Here is a 23,171-nt window from a genome sequence, read left to right as displayed (position 1 = left end):
AAAAACATACTTGATCTCATATTCGCCAACCTGCCTGCCGCAGAGACACCTCTCCATGACAGTATCGGTAGGAGTGACCACTGCACAATCCTAGTGGAGATAAAGTCCTGTCTTCACATTGAGGATACCTTCCATTTTGTTGGGTGACACTACCACCATGTTAGATGGGATTGATTTTGAACAGATCTAGCAACTCAGGACTGGGCAACCATGCTGTGGGCCATCAGCAGCAGCAGAATTGTACTCAACCACAATTTTTAAACTCATGGCCCGGCATACTTCCCTCTCTACCATTACCACCAAGCCAGGCAATCATCTCTGGTTCAATGGAGGGTGCAGGAGAGCATTCCAGGAGCAGCACCAGGCATGTCTAAAAATAAGGTGTCAACACTGATAAAGCTACACCACAGGAGTAGTTGCATACCAAGCAGCATAAGCAGCAACTGATTAGATAGATCTAAGCGATTCCACAATCAACAGATCAGATCTAAACTGTCCAGTCCTGCCACATCCAGTCGTGAATGGTGGTGGGCAATTAAACAACTCACTGGAGGAGGAAGCTCCACAAATTTCCCCATCCTCAATGATGGGGGAGCCCAGCACATCAGTGCAAAAAATAAGGCTGTAGCTTTTGCTACAATTCTCAGCAAGAAGTGCCAAATGGATGATCCTTCTCAGCCTCCTCCGGAGGTCCCCAGCATCACAGATACCAGTCTTCAGCCAATTCAATTCACTCCACGTGATATCAAGAAATGGCTGAAGGCACTGGATACTGCAAAGGCTATGGGCCCTGACAATATTCCAGCAATAGTACTGGAGGCTTGTGCTCCAGAACTTGCTGTGCCCCTACGCAAGCTGTTTCAGTACAGCTACAACACTGGCAACGACCCAACAATGTGGAAAATTGCTGAGGTATGTCCTGTACACAAAAAGCAGGACAAATCTAACCCAAACAATTATCACCCCATCAGTCTACTCTCGATCATCAGTAAAGGGATGGAAGGGATTACCAATAGCGCTTTCAAACAGCACTTGCTTAGCAATAACCTGCTCACTGATGCTCAGTTTGGGTTCTGCCAGGGTCACTCAATTCCTGAACTCATTACAGCCTTGGTTCAAATATGGACACATGAGTTGAACTCCTGACATGACTTGAGAGTTACTCCCCTTGATATCAAGGCAGAGTTTGATTGAGTGTGACATCAAGGATCCCTTGCAAAAAAGAAGCCAGTGGGAATCAGAAAAAGCTCTCCACTGGTTGGAGTCATACCTAGCACAAACAAAATGGTTGTGGTTGTTGGAGGTCAATCAACTCAGTTCCAGGACATTACGGAGAAAGTTCCTCAGGGTAGTGTCCTAGGTCCAACCACCTTCAGCTGCTTCATCAATTATTTCCCTTCCATAATAAGATCATAAATGGGGATGTTTACTGATGATTGCACAATGTTCAACACCATCCGTGACCCCTCATAGACTAAAGCAGTCCTTGTCCAAATGCAGCAAGAACTGGATAACATCCAGGCTTGGGCTGACAAGTGGCAAGTAACATTTGAGACACACAAGTGCCAGGCAATGACTGTCTCCAACTAGAGAGTCTCTAATCATCACCCCTTGATCTTCAATGGCATTACCATTGCTGAATCCCCCACTATCAAGATCCTGGGGCCGACCATTGACCAGAAACTGAACTGAACTAGCCGTATAAATACCGTGGCTACAAGGGCAAGTCAGAGGCTAGAAATCCTGCAGCGAGCAACTCACCTCCTGACTCCCCAAAGCCTGTCCACCATCTACAAGGCACAAGTTAGGAGTGTGATGGAATACTCTCCACTTGCCTGGATGAGTGCAGCTCTAACAACATTCAAGAAGCTTGACACCATCCAGAACAAAGCAGCCTGCTTGATTGGCACCACAACCACAAACATTCACTTCCTCCATCACCAATGCACAGTAGCAGCAGAGTGTACCATCTACCATGATGCACTGTAGGAACTCACCAAGACTCCTTAGACAGCACCTTCCAAACCCACGAGCGCTACCATCTAGAAGCATAAGGACAGCAGGACAGCTCCTCTCCAAGCCACTCACCAGCCTGACTTGGAAATATATCACCATTCCTTCACAGTTGCCAGGTCAAAATCCTGGAACTCCCTTCCTAACAGCACTGTGGGTGTACCTGCACCACATGGACTGCAGTGGTTCAAGAATACAGCTCACCACCACCTTCTCAAGGGCAACTAGGGATGGGCAATAAATACTGGCTCAGCCAGCGACGCCCACATTCCGTGAATGATTTATTAAAACAGCCGGCAGAAGGTTATTTACCCTAAGACCCACCCTGATCAGGGCAAGGGAAGCCAAAAAGGTGACCGGAACTTTTCCTTTACAGCTTTTCTTCAGGTCTTTGGACCTAACAGAAGCCGTATGGCCTCGAGTCTGGTGGTGTCTTCTTAGGAAGTAACCTTCTTCCCATCCCTGCTTCCTCACCCAGGGCTGTCTCAGGGACTGGTTGGGTCGGAAATTCTGTTTCCATGCTCTATGTAATCCTATGTAAAGTTAGAGCCTGGGCACCTCTGGACCATGTTAAGGATCTAGTCCATCAAATTCTGAAATGTACAGGCCTAGATATGAGGGGCAGAATTTAATGACCTCAAAGGTGAGTTCGGATGCAGGGGGAGGCATTTAATTGGCCTAAAGAGTGTGGATTGGGGAACCCTGCCGCATTCCTGCCTTTGCCCACTTAAGTCTGAGGTGGAAAGGCCATCCATGAGCCTTTAATTAATTCTCCTGGTATTTAATCAGTGGCAGGTGGGGCATTTGCCATATGGGGAGGCTAAAAAGCAAAACCCTGTCAGGCTTGCTTGCAGGCTTCCAGGGTTGGGGGCTCCTCATTGTGAGGCACTCAGTGCCCAATTAGGGGACCTGGCATTGGGAAGGGCGATTGTCTTCTGAGAGCCACTCCTGCCCTTACTTCTGAACCCCTGCCCCCTTCTAGCTAATGACTCCCACCCCACCCCACCTCATGAGCCCCCTCCCCGATCCCCATCCTGCCTCATTCATTTGTGGCCTGGGTCCCTCGCTGATCCAGGACGTCTAGTAGGTGCATTGCTGGCAGCTACCAGAGCTCCTCTGTGGTGCTGATGGCAAAGAGGAGTTCCCCGTCTCTGATTGGCTGGCAGCTCACATTGGAGGTGGCTGGGGGCAGGATTTCCACCCCTGAGGTCCTTGGTCCCAGGGAGCCTTGCTGCTGGCCACTTAAGTGCCTAATTGGCACTCCAGCCAACGGGCAAAACTCTTGCCGCCTGGTCTAAATTCTGCCCAAAGAGTGTGTTTTGCACTGCGCCTTTGCCCAGCTGAAGCAGCAGGCAATGATGGTGCCAATAGGTGGAAATCAGGTGGAGTTCTTCCTCTCTCCCTGTATAACTTTGGTCATTCAAGGTATTCCTCCAGGATTTCTGATAATCTTCTACTGAAATTACAGTGGGAGATCTGGAAAACCCATACAGAAATTCCACTGTATACAATTTTAATAATCCCAATGAGTGCTGCCATCAGTCTACATTTTGAATACACCTTGGACAGGCTGGAGTTTGAGGAAGATGTAGCAGCTCATGCTATCCCTAAGCCCTGTCTCCTTCCTACCTTACTGCCAACTAAAAGGTGAAATTTGCACATGCCCCAGCAACCATGAAGATTTCTCTTAAAAGAGAAACTTTTTAAATCTTCCATGTTTATGCTATATTAATAAATTTTGGTGACACAGTAAACATATTTTCATTAATTATTTAATATGTTGGTGACTTGAAAGAAAAAGAATGAGAAAAACAATCTTGCTTGTTCACATATTTCCGAAATCTCCATGAAATTCATGATTTTCAGAAAAAAATCATTTTGTCACAAACATGGTTTGAATTACTGAAGTCAAACAAGAAGTAAGGAAAATCATGCTTAATTATTTTGATAAAGTAATCAACTTAAAATCAAATAAATAATACAACAATCATTTTTTAAATTCTTTCATGAGATGTGGGTATCACTGGCAAAGGCAGTATTTATTGCCCATCCCTAATTGCCCTTGAGAAGATGGTGGTGAGCCACCCTCTTGAACTGCTGTAGTGCATGTGTTGTAGGAACACCCACAGAGATATTAGGAAGAGAGTTCCAGGATTTGATTCAATGACAGTAAAGGAATGGCAATATAATTCCAAGTCAGGATGGTGAGTGACTTGGAGGAGAACTTGCAGGTGATGGTGTTCCCTTGCTTCTGCTGTAAAAGTCTATAGTGACCCGATATGAAACACTTTGAACAGCCTCAAACTGTTAAACATATTAATGTCATAAGGATAACTAGATTGGGCACCTGTAATCATTGAGTAAATGCTGAAATTAAGTAAATGGGATGTAAAGTTTTATGTTTTGTCATTTATGTAACTGATTAAGAACCAGTTGTGGGGGAATATTGATGAGTGTTGTTGTATTTAAAAGAAGCAGTGAGAAATAAAGAATGCTAGCTGCCGTACTCCAGTAAGTAAAGAGTTTAAATGTCGCAAATCTGCTTTGACAATGTCTATGGAGAGAAGGTAATGTGTAAGAGAAGTAGGTAAAAGTGTAGGCTGGTTAAGGGGGTAGGGTGGGGGAGATAAGTGGGTAAGAGGGCAGGGTGGCAGGTGGGTGGGGTGGGAAGTGGATAGTGTGATAGGTGGGTTATTGGATAGGGTGGCAGATGGGTATGGTGGGTAGGATGGCAGGTGGGTGTGGTGGCATGTGGATAGGGTGGGTGAGTTGGGTAGGGTGGCAGGTGGGTGAGTGGGTAGGTGGGTCAGGGGTAGTCAGGTCAGGTCAGGGGGAATTGAGCGGTCAGGGAGTTAGTTGGGAGTGATGGGGATAGTTGGGAAGTTGGGGGGAGCACTCGGTGTGTCAAGTGGATAGTCGGTGGGGAGGGGGGAGGTCAGTGTGGGCAATGGATGGGGTCAGTTGTATAATTACCCAGGTGTTAGGCTAGGATTTTTTCTTGGCTAACATTTTTTGGATACCTATCCAGGCAAGTAAACTGGAACAGACTCTAACTCAGAATTGGAGGCTTTTTTGGAGGGTCCTGGGGAGCAGGGGAATTGCCCATTGGAAGTTCAAACTTCCTGGGCAACTTGCATGGAGCCCTTGCATTGAGACTTCCAGAGGGTCTAGTAGCGCATCTTTTGGGGGATGTTTGGTCTTCAACTATTCAGAGGCAAGAAGATCTGGGCCATACCAAGCCAAATGTCCACAGTCTGGTCCCAGTTCCTTTTTAACTGTAACACAAAAGTCACCAATTCAAGTTAGATGTCAGATCCCTGAATTTCCATAGTCATTTTCCCAGTCCCCTGTTCTAATATTATTGATAGACCTGTAATATCCCCTGGGGAATTGGTATAATGGAGTTTTCAGCAGTTACACCATTTTCCAAGTAGGGTAGATTCCACTGGTTCCTGTCAATGTTATGGCTGGAGACTATGATATCCCACACAGAATTACAGGGCCTAATTGTCTGTCTCACTCGCCCCCACATTAAAAATATAATTTCCCCAAACAATCAGTGGGAATAATCTTAAATTCATCATTGTCTCCTATTGCAACCTTTCTCTCCACTGCTATGTCACACTAGCTTGTTCCCTTTAGTGTACATATCAGCAAGCATAATGTTTTATTAGTAAGGGGCTTGAAGTTCTGCTAGGCCTGATGAGTGACTGCTAGGAAATGTCAGCATACTAATCCACCAGCCATTGGTTACAAAAAAAAATACTTCACAGTTACTGGTGTTGCTGAGTCAACTTTTATTTGAACCCCATATCCCTTTCAGAGAATGTTGTCATAAAAACAAATATGTAATTATATAGGTAAAAATACCTTAAAATGGTCCCGCTTCTGATTGCTGTCTAGTGAATAATGCTGCAAAATATTTGGTGAGGATAAGATCAGGCTGCACATTGCATTCATCTATTATTCAACAGCTGTCAATTAGCCCATGGTCAAATTGCCTGCTGACACTCGCTGTCAAGGCTCTCATATAAAGAATGGCACATAGGTGAGGTACTGGAAGGTGGCTGACACCCATGGAACCATGTCTCAGGATGAGTCTGTCTCTACAAGAGCAAGGTTGAAAATCAGCCAAAAGGAAGTGCAATTATTCATGTAGCAAAAACCTTGTAAACCTGGGGCAAAGTAAGGGGCATATGGTCCTGTGGTTTTGAAGCAGTTTCTTCCAATTAAAAAAATGATGAATATATTAATTGTTACTCACTATTATAACAGAACTGTACTTTCACACAAATCCTTTTAAGATATGCAATGGTTCCTGTAACTATCAGCAATCAACCACAAATCACTTCTTCCTAAGCCCACAGTAATGTCAAGATGATTCATAATGTTGTGTGATCAACATCACTTTTCAAGGCTGGAGCACATTGGCGTTTGGCCTCCCTGCTAACATTTGGCATCCATATTGACAGCTGCTGCCAGCACAAAAGCTGCCCTAAAAAGCACACATGCCCCACGGAAAACTAAAAGAGGACAAATACCAGGAAACAATTTCAATGCTATAATCCTAACACTGACAGTGTTCATCATGAGTCTTTACTCTTGGGGTTTATGACATCATCTGAACTCAGTCAAATTACTGCTCATAGTCGTTACTGTTTCCACCCCTCCATTATCCAGTTATTCATTATTCAGGAGCAGTCTATCAGCAACTCATAGGAAGGGAGCACAGAATTATTTAAAAATGAAGAGCAAATTGCACAAAATCTGAGCAGACAGAGAGAACAAAGGTCTGCAGATATAGGAAGGGACACTTCTCTTTGAAATATCTAAGATACTATTTCCTGGAGACATTTTTCACACACTTGCCATTTAAGCATCAGTTGATCTATGCTAGGGCATAGAGGAAACAGGTTAAACTCTCAAAATGGAGCTTTCCTGGTCTTTCAATTGCTAAATGTACCGCCCAATGTACAACCAAGCTGCAGAGGCCAGGAAAGTTCTAGTTGCTAGTCTGTGCTGTCAGCCAACATGGTATAATTTGTCTCAGTTTTGTTGGCTTAGAGAAGTGGGAAAACAGCCAGTGATCACACTCCTGACCTAGGCGAGAAAATCTCTATGTGTGGCCAGTGAACGAAGATGGGATGGAGTTTAGTTATGATGCTCCTCAGAGTCAAATAGCTCGCTGACATTCACTGTGTAGACACAATGTGGAAGAATAGGTGAGGGAATCATTAAGAATTTTTTCCTGTTCCAGTCCGAATTAAAGCAGGAACCCGCTGTTATCTTTTGGGGGTGGGGACAGGGGTGGGTAATGGGGGTGGATTAGCGAACAACTGTTGGTTTTAAAGGCAGCAGCTTCCATTTACATGGATTCCTTTGATTCTCCTTGGCACAGAAGGAGAAACAACAGAGCACCTTGATTTCCTGATGTACTTTTGCAGCTTGTGATCCTGATTTCGGTGATCCTGCTGCCCACCACGCCCCGAAACCCCACATCAACACCCAAGCAATACGTCCAGGCTAATGAAGTGCTGCCACAAGGTGCCTGTAGTGTGTCTGATAATAATCCCAGTGGCTGAAGGGTCTCCTTGTTAATATCTGTGATCTGTTGCTCTTCATGGTGGTTCAGAGCTGTCAGGAGCCAGAGCTGCAAAGTGTCATCTAGCAGCTATTTTTTATTCTTGTTAAATAATATCAGAAAAAATTACACCAGCCTGTCATCCTGTTGCTGGCTGCACATGGAGAAAGTGAAGAATTTCCTGACTGCTCCAATAATTATTCTGTACTGCCATTGTGACTGGTGACAACTAGAAAGTAAGTGCCCCTTTCCACAAGTAAGTACCCTGGGTACAGGAGGAGAGAAGGGAAATTTTGAAGAGAATGGATTCCTATAAGCTTTTGTAAACCTTTGGAGGCTTTTTGAGTGTTGAAACAATTAAAGACCTTCATAATTTACAAAGAGTTATAATGATTCCATATTGTTATGTCTTAAAAATTACCAACCAAATGGAATAATTTGGGTAACAGTTCTTATAAATTCCAGTTGTAAATTTCTACTGATATGTCTACACTTGTAGTCTTTAATTATTTATTAAATATTGTTTGGCTATTTCAAATTTCTTTATGGCACAGCTGCTGTGAAAACAAATTATTTCAATGAAAATTATTTTTATTAAGGAAAGCATGCCAGGTACACACAAGCTTCAATAATACCTTTTGGTGAATTTAAACATTGATCCTAACTAATGCTGTGAGCACATATGTATTAGCAATACAATACAAATAGTCATTTGGTATTACAGAACTTGAGTATTGCTGAAAAAACAGACATGCTGGGCAGAATTTCCTGACCCCACTGGCAGCGGCTGTGATAGTTGGTGTGCGCAGAAAAATGGCAGGACCCACTTCACGATGGTGTGAAGGCAGGTGTCAATCTTCTGCTCAGCCCGCTGACAGCGGGCAGTGTGCCCCGCCATCAGTCGGCAAGGAGCTAATTGTAATACATTAGCATATAATTAAAAGGCCATCCCGCCAGGCTCTTGGAACCCCACCGTATCATCTGTCCACATCGGTGGGAAAGCAGACCGACATATTTCACAACAACATGCAGGTGATGTGCACTAGGCGGCCTTCACTTTGGGGGATCTGAGGTGAGTGAGCAGTGGCTTCCCCACAACTCAGCTGCTATTTACAGGCCTCAGGGATGCTGAGGAATCTGATACTTGGCCCCAGAGGTGACTGCTGAGGGATGGGGGGCATCTAGGGGCAAGCGCTGGCCAGAGTCAGAGGTGACTGCTGAGGGGGCAGTCATGGGGGGTGGTCAAGTGCTGCCCTGGTGCTACATTCTGTGCACAGGCAATTGAGGTGGGAGGTCAGGGTAAGTGAGGGAAGTGGCCAAGGATTAGGGACACCTGTATAAACTGACTATGTCTCTGCAACTAAGATAGATCAGGCACAGCCACAGTGATATGATTGAGTCATACTCCTAGCCTGCCCACCCATGCAAGCAACGCATAGCCACCAAAGAGCCACCAAGCACTTCAGACCTTACCCCCACCCCCCAACCCCGCACCCCCCTCACCCCCACCACCACTTTATTGGACCGTGGAGCAGTTGGACTGCGCACGTTGTACAATCTCCTCGCCAACTCTGGCCATGTAGCAGTCACTGCTGGAGATACTCACAGCCCCTTGCAATCTAAGCGTCCTGGTTTGGATCAGTGTCCCCCATGTCGCAGGTTGACAGGGCGGCCATGCAGAGTACTCATCTCTGGCCATCCGAGGGGTGTCCAGCACTCTCCGGGAAGCATTAAGGGGCAGTCACACAGGGCCAGGAAAGGTGCTAATTACAGCCATGATAACCATGTCTCTCTCTGTTTCATGCTGCAGGAGGACCACATCAGGATCATGAATACTGGTGACCTAGCTGAATACCTGATGGCCCACAGAGACCTTGGAGGATGGAGGAGAGAGCAACTGAGGCACCTGGCCGCACAAAAGCAAGAACAGCAATCTCATGAAGCAGGGGCAGCAGGAGCTCCCACACATGCTGCCCAGGAACAACAGCGAGCCGTGGTCAGGACCTAGTGACACCCATGGTCTATAGAAACTGCCTGCCATTCCTGCAGGTGACTGAGAACCAGTGTCGCTGACGACTGCGCATGTCTTGGGACCTGGTGGCTCATATTTGCCATTTACTGCAGGACTTGGCACCAAGGGGACATGGAGGGCATCCACTGCCCGTGGCTGTGAAAGTGACTGTGGTGCTCAATTTCTATGCCAGTGGCTCCTTTCAGGGCCCCACAGGTGACCTCTGTGGGATTTCACAATCCGCCACCCACAAATACATCCATGAGATCACGGATACCATCTTCTCCATGGCACACAACTTTGTGCATTTCGCCCGGGACTGGGGCAGCCAGGACGCAAGGGCAATTGAATCCGTCCTGATCTCGGGATTCCCACAGGTGCAGGGTGCGATTAACTGCGCTCATGTGGCGCTCAGGTCTCCGTCGCTACACACGATGGACTTCATCAACCACAAGGTCTTCCACTCACTGAATGTGCAGCTGGTATGCCCCCACCAGAAACACATCCTGCAGGTATGCACACGGTTTACAGGAAGTGCGCATGACACCTACACCCTGAGTCGCTCGCAGATCCCTGGAGTCTTCCAGGGTCCACAGAAGCTGCAGGGATGGCTCCTTGGGGACAAGAGCAACCCACAGAGGCTGTGGCTGATGACACCTGTGCGGTGGCCTCAGACTGCAGCAGTGTGACGGTATAATGAGGCTCACACAGCAACTCACAACTTAGTGGAGCAGACCATTGGGATGCTGAAGATTGGTTCTGGTGTCTGGACCGGTCTGGTGGAGCCCTGCAATACAGTCCGCAGAGAGTGTCACACATCGTCGTCATCTGCTGCGCCCTTTACAACCTGGCTGTGCAACAGGGAGAGGAGCTGACTGAGGAGGAGATGGTGGAGCTGCACTTCTCCTCCAATGAGGAGGACACTGAGGGGGGGTGAGGGTGAGGGGGTCCTCGATGATGGGGATGAGGCTTCGCACTGGCCAGACAAGGCAGGTGCACTTGAGAGGCCTCATAGCTGCCAGATTTGTGGAGGATGATGACAACATGCAGTGAGGTGCCCCCATAGTTCCTCACATCGCAGTTGTGAATGTTTGACTCCAGTCTGGCTTATCTCAGCGCCAATACCCTTTGTGAGAATGCTCCTGTCATGGAGATGCAGTGGAGGCCCTAATAGTTACTCGATCGCAGGAGGATGATGACAACATGCAGCGAGGATACTCCATAGATCTTCATATTGCCTCTGAGAATGTCTGATTCCTGTCTGGCTGAGGGCAGCACGCTTGCGCTGCATGATCAGGGCAATCTCAGAGATGCAGCCATAAAACTTTAGACACATCTGACGCTGTGTCCGCCTTCAGCACCTCAGCCCTTCAGGAGCTGGTGCACAGCATCACTGGTCACAGATGCTGGTGTGATGAGGGCCAACCCCACCTTAAAGGTGCTGAGAGCACACCGAGAGCATGAGAGAACTCTGTGGTGCCTGCCCATGACATTGTGGCAGCAATGACCAGCACTGCTGAGGTGCAGTCATCAGTAATGTTTCCAGGGAGTGTGAGGCTGGACCATCACTGTGGTCTGAAGGCTGCACAGAGCACAGGGAAGAGGCCCTGGACTGAGACACCTGCCTTTATCTTGTGCAGAAAGGTTTCACATCTGAGTGACAAGAGCATTACTCATCAGAACAAGGAGCCACGGGCGGGGTGACATTCTTAGAAGTTTATTGACAATAGTGAACAGTATTTATAAGTGATCAACACCTGTGCCCAGGCTGTGCAACTACTTTTACTGAACTTTCCTAACCCTGCCACTACGTATTGTTGCTCCCCAGACATCCACAGCGGAGGTGGATGCAGCCTGCTGACTGTGACACCCTGTCTGTGATGACCTTGACGGGCATCCTCTGGAGGGCTGAGACTTGGTGGGCCCCCGTCTACTTTCAGGGTCCTGTTGTGTGGCAGTGGCACCCTCCTCAGCCTGTGAAGCTGGAGCTGCGAAGGTCACAGGAAGAAAGGAGTCAGATGGGCCAGTGACTCCCAGAATTACCTCGGTGGATGGCCCCAGGGTGTGCACCTGCTGATCCTCTTCCCAATGGGTGCCCATGGGCCCCTGGCTGACTCCATGAGCAGAAGGGGTAGCTGGAGTGAGATGGAGCTGCCCAGCACCCCTCTCGCATAAACACTGTTGGGGCCAACTATGGAATCAGCAATGGAGTTAAGCCCGCTTAGCAGTGCAGGATTGATGTCCTGGACCAAGGTCTCCATGGCGGCTGCTATACTGCCAGTGTTGACATCATTGCATTGCAATGCCAGCGCTATCACCTCAGCCTGAAGATGGATGGGCTCCTCCATCGCGCCTTGCAGTCTGAGGAGTGCAGCGGGCATCCCTTCCTGATGTTCCCGAGCTTGCCTTTGCAGCTCCAGCAACTGTGACACGACCGGGTCCAGAGACTCGTCATCTGACTCGGACTTAGCAATGTTCTGGCCTCCAGCAGCCCTCCGATTGCCAGGACCTGAGAAGTCCCTGACGCTGCCTGCTGCGGATCAGGTAGTGCGATGTGCTCACCAGATTGTGATCCCGAGTCTACTCTAAAGCTATGTCCCACTGAGTTGTGTGTCTCTGCGCTGGTGGAGGGTGTGGGTGAGCGCTGTGACAGGACTTCAGGGAAGGTACCTCCAGATTCCTCTTCAGCGGTTTCTTTGGAAACTTTGGGTACATTTCCCTCTCTCACTCTCAGCTGGACCTTTCCCTCCCACCCTCGCCAATCATCGGTGGAAGCCTGTGGCCAAAACGGTGATGTTCCGAAGCAGACCAAGACAAAAACGGAGACCTCACCCCTTCCAAGAGCTGCTTCACAGTGGTGCCATATCCATGAGAATCCACCCAGCATGTGATGCACACGTTCCTCCAGAGTCCGGTAGCTGTAGGGCTCCAGCAATTTCTTCTCCTCGGATGTCTGTGATCTGAGCAAGGCCCGTACAGTAAGTCCTGACTGCTTCATGTTAAACTTGTCCAGATGTGTTCTGGGCTGGTGTGTTCTCCGCCAGTCAGTAAATCTGACTGGTGGGCATGATTCCAGATGGGCCTCACTTTGCATCCCATTACCAGGATGTAAAGCAGTTTCATACCAGCCTCCAGTGGCATTCTGCTATGATGGACACCATCGGATGATCCTGCTGTGCTTTCATGCCGGCGTGAAAATGATTTTTTGCCTTCTTGCCATATTGTGACCACCCCCCCCAACCCCCCAGCCAGGACAATGTGGGGTGGAAAATTCCAGCCTATGTTTTGAGTTTTGCAAGCACTAGCTGGTTGGGTATGGTCAGTACATTGCCTGTTATGAACAGCCGCAGGGGCATGCTGTTTAATACAACGCCCCAGTTGTTGGGTGATGTGGCCTACATACCTACACTCTAAAATTCATATATCACATTATTCACTTGTGTTATAGGTAGAACATAGAAACATAGAAAATAGGAGTAGGAGTAGGCCATTGGGCCCTTTGGACCTGTTCCGCCATTAATTATTATCATGGCTGGTCATCCAACTCAATAGCATGCTCCCGCTTTCTCCCCATATCCTTTGATCCCTTTTGCCCCAAAAGCTATATCTAACTCCTTCTTGAAAACCTATAACGTCTTTGTGGCTTTGCAACAGCAACCTATTTGTGGAGAATAGCACTTGTGTTTCTACTGCATAGTAGCAGCATGGAACGGCTAGCTTCAACTGTTGCTCAAATCTTTGAGACACCTTAAGGGTTATGAGTCAGGTGGTATGTGAATTTTCATGTCAGTGTGATGGCAGGCATGTAGGCTGTACATCCCAATAACTGATGGGTCATATCAGCATGCCCCTTCAGCTGTTTGCACATGACAAAGAACTGACAATGTACAACCAGCCCATGCTTGAAAAACTCAAAATATAGTGTCTAATATTAGATGTGATCTGTAATTAGCACTTACTAAACAATCCTGATTGCACTAAGAGCTACACTGATAACCAATTTAAAATTATTAGTCAGGCTCGCCAGTGTGGCTCACATACATCTTCTAGAAGCACATAGGGCCCCATTGTTTTCAGACAGAAGCAACATGTCCATGCATTGTACCTTTCTCAACTAAACAAAGCTTGGGGTACAGCCATTCCTTGGTTCATTCCCCATGGCAATGCCTTGACCAATCAAAGTCAACCTGCCTGGTTTGAATTTACACGAAAGCTTGGCAGTCAAATGTTCCCTGGTGCATTCTCCATAACCGATGCCTCTACCAATCAGAGTCCACTTGCCAACAAATCAGCACTCTCTTCACATGCAGTATAAATTGTTGTTCCCTTTACAATTAGTATGCTTGCAAATCTGTCCTGGTGAGTGCAAGACAAAAGGTTTTTAAAGCATGTCTCTTTTTTCAGCAATACAATACAGCAGTAATTCAAAAATCACAATGCTCCTTCAGCATAAAATAGAACACACACTAATTACAAATATACTAAAACATGCCTAACCACAGCTTAAGCTACAAAAGCCTTAAAACTCTCAGTTACTGGAAGATAGTCTCCTGTTATGTAGGTCAAACTCATTACACTCTTTTGACCACACAACAGAGATTTATCTGCCAGTAAGTATGAGTTCTGAGTGCATTAACTCGTACTGGTTGACACATGGGAATTATGCACTTGGATTAGGTATGCATTTATTCTGATTTTCTAGTTAATCAGATTGAACTTCCCTCAGTTCACCAACACAGAATGCTCAGGTTTTGTGAACTGTCTTTCCTAATGAAATGTAATGGGTTGATACCAAATGCATCATAATTATTATTATTTAAAAATCATCCTCCAGCTTTGAAGCACAATAGTGCAACCAGCAGAGTTAATAAGATCAGAAGGAAAATTAACATTTCAAGCAGGGATGGGGTACACAGAGGACAAGAGTCAGTATGATGCAAAATAAATCCCAAATTTCAGGCAACGACTTGTACAAAGCATTCAAGAACTATTTTGAGTTCAAAAAACCTGTGTCAACCTCATTTAAACAAGTCAAGATCCACAACAGAGACTGGGTTTTCTCCTAGCTTCACTCAGCATGCACATGAACTGTTACTGCAACTTAAAGTACCTTTAATATTTACTGTCAAGTCGAAGACAACACATCAAGGTTAACTGTGAAGAGTGGAGTCTTCCTTTAGAATTTGCCTGTTTCAGGAGACAATCTGGCAAGTATATTGGGATGAGATGGCCTTATGCTGAAATTCTGTTTTCCAAAAAAAATGGCTGCCATGATTTCCCCCCATACCGCTCATAATGGAGAAATCTGCTGAAGGCAGGGCGTGGCTTAATGGTCTACAGGATTTCCCAGACTTTTTGTCCATTTAATAGTGCTGGAAAACCATTGTTATAAAGGTCACGATATTGGTTACAATGCTGATTTAGGAAGATCAATGGTCGTACAAGGGAGAAATCCAGTAACACTGTTTTGGCTAGAAGTAACTTATAGTACATAAAATCTGAGATTGAAAGGTTATTGCTTAATTCTGTAGTCAATTTAAAGAGAGTAGCTTTTAGGAAAATAATGGATTTCTCTCTTAGATTTTCATTCCCAGAAAGATGGGAATATTGGTCTTAACTGGTCTTTTATACCTTAAAATGGAACACCAGTAAAAACTGAGAAATAAGAGTACTAACCCAAACGGTTTTGCTCCTTCTCCATTGTTCCTGTGCTTTGGGGAGGACAACAGTGAGGCCAGAATTGTCAGCATGCAAACAAGAAATACCAGTGCAAATGGTAATCCACTCCACTGACTCTCTATAGCAAGACAGTTCGGTCTGGAAATTTATTTTAAGCAGCGGGGACTCAATTTTATAGCCACTGAAAATGGCCACATGGATCATGATGCATAATTGACTCATGCCCATTGACTGAAATGCAGGCAACATGCCAGATTTGTGTTGCCTGTGGTTTCACATGATTTCAGTGTCCAGCCAGTGCTAACTGCATAATTAATAGTAATAGTAATAATAATAATAATAATAATAAATACAAGCAGAAAATGCTGGAAAGCTCAGCAGGCCTGACAGCATCTGTGGAGAGAGAAACAAAGTCATTGTTTTGAGTCCGTATGACTGCTTTTCAGAGCTAAAGAGAAGTAGAACAGTGATTAAATTTATACTGTTTAAGGGGGGGTGGAGCAGGTAATAGTCAGCAATAGATGGTGCCTAAGGAGAGACTGACTAAGATGTCATGGACAAAAGACAAAGGGAGTGTAAATGGTAGTGGTAAGGGCAAAATAAGCTGATAGTGGCATAAAGGTAAGAAAGCAGAATGTGTGAATAGTACAACAAGAGTCAGCACTTTGTGAAAGAACAACATGGAACAAGTAACAAGTGGCCCTTTTGGGGGTGGAGTGGGGAGAGGGGGTGGTGATTGGGGAAAATAGGCAGAAAAAGGGATTACAAAGGGGGTAAAAAGGGGATAAATCAATGAATAAATGAATAAAAATAAAAATAAGTAAATAAAAAATATAAAAACATTTTTAAAAAGGGATTTAAAAAGGGTAGCGGAGAGAGTTCATGATCTGAAGTTGTTGAACTCAATATAAGTCCGGAAGGCTGTAAAGTGCCTAGTCTGAAGATGAGGTGCTGCTCTTCCAGTTTGCATTGGGCTTCACTGGAACATTGCAGCAGGCCAAGGAAGGACATGTGGGCATGAGAGCAGGGTGGTGAGTTGAAATGGCAAGCGACAGGGAGGTCTGGGTCATGCTTGCACAAAGTGGTCATCCAACTCCATTTGGTCTCCCCGGTATAGAGGAGACTGCATTGGGAGCAGCGAATGCAATAGACCAACTGAATCTGGAGTGAACAATGGCTCAATTGAAAACATACCCTGGAGAATCCATACAGGTAAAGGGCATCACCACAGTACCTGTGTCCTATGAGCAACAGACAGTCCAGCTTCCAGTGATCATAGTGACATGTGAAGGACCAACTCTTCTGGGCGGAGGCTGGTTACAAAAAAATTAAGCTCAACTGATCTGAACTATTTCACTTGAGAACAGGAGGAGCTCCTGAGCTGCTAAGGAAACATGACAGTGTATCTTGTGATGGATTAGGAAAGTTAAAAGGTTTGCAAGCAAAACTATATGTAGATTCTCGGGCGACACCAGGTTTCTTTAAGGCCAGACCTGTGCTGTATGCCCTAAAGGAGAAGGTGGATGCAGAATTGTGCCTGCTAGAATAGCTAGGCATCATCCTACCAATCCAAATTTTGAAATGGGCAGCACCCATAATCCCAATGGTGAAACCTGACGAAACTATACACATTTGTGGGGACTATAAATTGACCAAGGCAGCTAAACAAGATAAATAACCTATCCTAAGGATAGACAACTTGTACGCAATACTAGCTGGAAGCAAATCCTATACCAAACTGGACATGAGCCATGCATGCCTACAGTTAGAGCTGGATAGCACGTCTAGAGGATAAGTAACCATAGCGGTCTGTATCAATTTACTCGCCTACCCTTTGGAGTATCGTCTGCATGTGCAATCCACCCAAGGACAATGGAGAGTCTTTTGCAAGCACTTCCCTAAGTAGTAATATACCTAGATAATGTTCTGATCAATGGAAGCTGAACAGTTGGCCAACTTGGAAGAGGTGTTAAGAAGATTCCCAGAAGCCAGTGTACAATTAAAAAAAGTGAAATGTATATTCCAAGCACCAGAAGTTACTTACCTGGGTCACAGGGTGGATGCCATGGGTTTGCATCCAGTAGAAGAGAAAGTTAGGGCAATAACAGAGGAGCCCTCTACGTCAAGAGTAACTGAACTCAAGTCCTTTCTGGGCATGATCAATTATTATAGTTGTTTCTTGCCAAATTTGCCAACAGTGTTAGCACCATTACACTTGTTGTTAAAAAAGAATCATCACTGGTCAGGGAACTCACAACAAGAAGAAGCCTTTGTGAAAGTTAAGCTATTACAGTCATTATGTTTACTGAGACATTATGATCTATCAAAAGAAATGATATTAACATGTGATGTATCTCCTTATGGTGTGGGAGAAGTGTTGTCACATAGAATGGAAAATGGATCAGAAAGGCCAATTGGCTTTGTCTCCAGAATCCCCTCCACAGCCAAGAAGGGTTATTCCTAACTAGTAAAGGAAGGTTTATCAGTAATATTTGGAGCGAAGAAATTCCACCAGTACCTGCATAGATGACGTTTCACCATTGTGTTTGATCATAAACCATTAAAGGGTTTATTCAGTGAGGATAAAGCCATTCTGCCAATAGCATCAGCAAGAATTCAATGTTGGGCTTTGATATTATCTGCATATGAGTATACCTTTATATACCATCCTGGCTTGCATATTGCAAATGCGGATGCACTCGGTCGTCTCCTATTACCAGATAGCATTGTACATGCTTCAGTGCCACAAGAAGTTGTGGTTGTACTGAACCTGTGTGTTCAAAACAAATTAGGAATTGGTTGAACAGAGATCCAATTTGGTCAAAAGCCCGAGACTTTGTATTGCAAGGGTGGTCAGATTCACCAGTGTCTGAAGAGATGAGACCATTCCATGCCCAAAAAACAGAGTTACGTTGTCAAGATGGAATCTTGTTGTGGGGATCAAGAGTCGTTGTCCCTTTGCAAGGAAGAGGACTACTCTTGACAGAGCTTCACAGTGCACATCCAGGCATATTGATGATGAAGATGCTTGCACAAAGCTATGTCTGGTGGCCAGGCATACACAGTGACATTGAAAGCATTGTTTCTAGTGTCAGCAACAACAGAAGTTGCCTGTTTCAGCTCCACTACATCCTGCTTTAGGCTCCATATTGATTATGTTGGGCCATTCTTAGGTACCATGTTTTTATTGATCATTGATGCGCATTCTAAATGGATGGGTGTATATGAAGTCAAATCACTGACATCGAGCCCAACTATTGAAAAGCTGCGTCAATGTTTTAGTATACATGGCCTACCGGAAGTTATCGTCTCTGATAATGATACAGTCTTTACCAGTACAGACTTTCAGAGGATCATGAGCTTAAATGGGATCAGACATATTAAAACAGCACCATATGATCCCTTATCAAATGGTTTAGCTGAAAGAGCTGTGCAAACATTCAAATCTGGAATGGAGAGGTTTTCCGAAGCTACTCTAGAAACTCGACTTTCCTGTTTTCTTCTAAATTATCATATGACGCCTCATTCAACTACGTGTTCAACACTGTCTGAATTATTGATGAAACACCATCCCACAAGGTTAAGTCTGGTGTTTCCAAACTTAGGGGGAAAGGTAGAGAAGAATCAGGTAACCAAAAATTGAATCACAATGTTCATAGCAAAGCTTGAAGATTTACTGTAGGAGATACAGTTTTCATTTTAGAAGTGGATCTTGTTGGGTTGCTGGTACAATTGTCTCAGAAACAGGTCCCTTGTCCTTCCAGGTGGAAGTGGAAGACTGAATTGCTTGAAAACATGTGGATCATCTTAGGAATAGAGAGACATTGCAGCAACCAACTATTCCGCCTGTGATTAATGTCGAACCATTAATCCCTGAGGTGGCAGATCAACCTAGAATAGATATGTTCAATGTCTCTGTAGCATTGCCTAATCATGAATTGCCACTTTCTAATGATTGACCTGATGCTGCAGTTCTTGATCATGATGATCCAATGAAAGAACGGCAAGTGGTAGAGCTATGCCACTCTAACCGAATAAGGAAACCACCTCAGAGACTTAGGGCAGAATTTTACAGGCGGGCGCACGCCTAACCCGCTCGGGCATAAAATAACACGTGACATCATCACGCACTCGCTCAATATTTCACTTGGCGGGTGCGAGCGGGTGCCAGAGCTGCGCCTGCCATTAATTAAGAGGCCCCTTAGGGCCATTAGAAAGTCAATTGATGCCGATTTTTCATTGCCCATGCGATTTTGCGCTCATCACATGAGCAAAATAGGCAGGGAGCCAGCTGAAATTTTCAAAGAGCTCATCCACGGGTGGGATAAAAGGGATAAGCAGCATTGCTAATGTCAGTAATGGCGAGTTTGGTACATAGTTTGCTGCTGGTGACTTATTGCCACTTGGCAGCTTCATCCCTGTTTGGGCTTCATTCTTAGCATTTCCAGGCTTCATTTCAGGACCCCTTGGTGTCTCCAAGGCTCCTAGAGGATTCAGAGCATGTGGGCCCTTCCAGGTATCAGACAGCCTTCTCTTACCCTGGTATTGGGGATTGTGGTTTCCTCTGGAGGCACCTCCTCTGAGGAGGAAGGGAGAGGCAGAAGGGAGAGGAGGCCAGGTGTCCCAATTCAGCTTCAAGGGGAATGACCTGTGGGAGGAGAGGTGGAGGCACAAGAAGCGCAAGGCCTGCGGTCCAAGGCAGAAAGGCTACAGAAGATGCCACTATCCTGCTGCCGGGGTTTACAGGCGGCGAGGCAGCTATCTCAATATGTCTGAGGTGCAATTCCAAAGGAGGTTCCGCCTCTCCAGGAAGACCGTGAGCTCCATTTGTCAGATGATTGAGCCTGAGATCAGCCCCGACTATGTGGGTGGACACCCCATGCCACTGGTTCTGAAGGTCACAGTGGCCCTCAACTTCTATGCCTCCGGCTCCTTCCATTGGCTCAGTGGAGGTTCTGTGTGGAGTTTCCCAGTCAGCTGTCCACAGTTGCGTCAAGCTGGTGACAGAAGCTCTGTTCAAGCAGGCAATGACCTTAATTCTTTATCGTACAGATGAAGCCAGCCAGGTTGAGTGAGCCAGAGGCTTTGCAGTGATTGCTGGGTTCCCCCATGTCCAGGGTGCCATCGACTGCACAGATGGGGCCATCAAGGCTCCAGCGGGTGAGCCCGGTGCCTTCATCAACAGGAAGTGCTTCCACTCCATGAACGTGCAGATAATGTGTGATCACAGGATGCAGATTCTGCAAGTCTGTACAAGGTGCAATGGCAGCTCCCATGATGCTTATGTCCTCAGACACTTCCAGGTGCTGAGGCTGGTCAGTGCTCCAGCCCAACTGGATGGATGGCTGCTGGGTGACAAGGGCTTTCCATTGAAGAGGTGGTACATGATGCCTCTCCGCCATCCAAGAACAGAGTCAGAGCAGCAATACAATAGGAGTCACACCTCCAGATGGGCAGTGGTAGAGAGGACCATAGGTCTTCTCAAGATGTGCTTCCAATGCCTGGACCATTCAGGGAGAGCACTACAATACCCCCCAGAGCGGGTGTCACTGATAGTTGCTGCAAGCTGCGCTCTCCACAATCTGCAAGTGGCAAGGGGCGATCCACTGGAGGAAGAGGATCTTGACGCAGCTGCAGAGGACACAGATGATGAGCCCGGTAGTGAGTCAGAAGAGGAGCACAGTGAAGGGAACACTGAGGGCATGGAGGCAGACCTCAGGAACCTCCAAGGAGGCAAGGACAGCAAGACGCCTTGATCCAACACTCCTTCAGCTAAGCTGCCAAGGATCAGCTTTAGCCACTTGCCAGGGCTGCCGCATCCATCTGGAAGTTTAAAATGACCATTCCATTTGAACCCAAAATCCACTCAGTGCCTGTGCAATGAAGTTTAGAGCCACTCATGTCCAGCTTTACATACTGGCATTCTCCGTACCAAAAACATAAGAAGGTGAAGCGTACTCAGGCCATTACGACAAAAACAAAATTTATCTCATTTTGACGAACCAAAAAAATTTACATAACCTTCTCTGGTCTTCATTCCCAGACCAGGAAAGATAAACCACATATAAATGAACAGAAAATCACCTATTAACTGTCCTTCTTATGCTCATGATCTTTAACTTATGTCTCCGAGTGCTATGTCTTGGTACCCCCCACCTACTTTCTGGCAGCAGTATTGGAGACAGCCTGCTGATTCTGCTGGCTTTGATGGTGGTTGTCCTCTGAACAGTGGATCCTGTGCTGGCCCCACCTGGGATCACCAGCAGAGGGAATGGAGGAGCTGCTGCCATCACCCAGAGCACCCTGAGAAAAGCCTGCAGAGACAACAAGCAGCTTGTGTGCCAATGTGAGGTTGCTCTGGACCTCCCTGCTCACCATTGATGGATGGGCACCTAACTGGGATACTGGGCACCTCATCCATCTCCCACACTGACACTGACCACCTGAGGTCAGCGCTTGAGTGAGGGCTTGCAGGTCCGAGTGCAACCCCAGGAACCCCTCATTCTGCCCCTGGAGCTGCCTCTCCATGAGAATTGCCAGTATCTCAATGGAGGAGGCAGTGAGGTTCAGCCATGAGGGTCAACACAGTGCTCACGCCCTGCATGGACTCCTCCACAACGGAGGCCATGGCACTCATACCCTCATGATTCCCCGCCAGATCCTCCCACACATCCCGCTGGACATCCCACATCTGCTGCCTAATGGACGGCTCCAGAGGCTCATCACCTTCCTTTGAATGATCGTCGTCTTGGTCCCCAGCAGTCCTCCCAATGCTGGCGCCCTGGGCCTGTACCTCAAGCAAATGTGAAGTAACCTCACCAGTGTGCACCGGTATTTTAGCTGTTGAACTAATGCCCACCAAAGTGCTGGTATCTGTGCTGGTGCCTGCTTCAGAGAGCAGGTGTGATGCAGGTGCAAGTGAAACGCGCTGGTCCGCTGGGATCAGGGGTGGCCCTTCGAGGTCCTCAGAACGAATGTCTGCTAGTGAACCTAAAAAGGAGAAGAAGGACATATCATTGGTTAAAGTCATCGCACTGTCACTGTGCATGCCAGCACCCTGGTGAGACAATGGAGATCTGAATCATGGTGCCATCGTCTTTCAATAATCAATGGGAACTCCAGGCATGAGGCTCCCATTAATGAAGGGACTACAGGAGGAAGATTGCACAATCCAAAACTCTCACCTCTGTGCACTGTGCTCTTACCTTTGTCTGGCACCCCCACCGCTCCACAGCCAGTTGCATGGGGAACGTGCCTGCTCTCAAGCTTGAGGGCGTCTTGCTTGAACCTGCTGAGCAGCAAGAGGTTGGGCGGGCCTCCGCTTGTATGTGACCTCTCTGCTTGGTTATGGTTCATCTTCTCCTGAAAGGAGAGAGGAGCATTGATTAGTCCACTCTCTACCTGCAGCGCCATTGCAGCTTGGCCAACCCTAGCTAAAGATCACCTCGTAGAGCACATCCGAGTCATGGCCCTCGAGCCTTAAGGCACTCAGTTCAAATAGCCAGGGCTCATCCCCTTGGCCAGCTCCAGCATCATTGACAGTTGCCACTCAGGCTCTAGCACCCCTGAGATCCACAGGGGAACAGCCACACCTTAACCCTTCTGCTCACTGACCACACGGTATTCACCCTTCCTTAGCACAGCAGGTCATTGAAGCACTTTCAGCACTGCACCCATGTGTGCCGCATCATGACATGGCTGCTCGCCAGCTTTCACCTCCTCCCATGCCCTCTTGGTGAGGTGCAGTGGCCTCCTCCTCCCATCCCTGGGGACAAAAGTGTCCCTCCAGGCAGCCACTGCCACCAGCAGGACAGCGAGGCACTCACCTGAAAAGCGGGGGCTGAGTGTCCACCCAACCTATCATTTTCAGCTGCACTCGGCTCCATG

Source organism: Carcharodon carcharias, chromosome 2, assembly GCF_017639515.1.
Source record: "Carcharodon carcharias isolate sCarCar2 chromosome 2, sCarCar2.pri, whole genome shotgun sequence".
NCBI lineage: Eukaryota > Metazoa > Chordata > Chondrichthyes > Lamniformes > Lamnidae > Carcharodon > Carcharodon carcharias.
Note: the sequence above shows the minus strand (reverse complement) of the source record.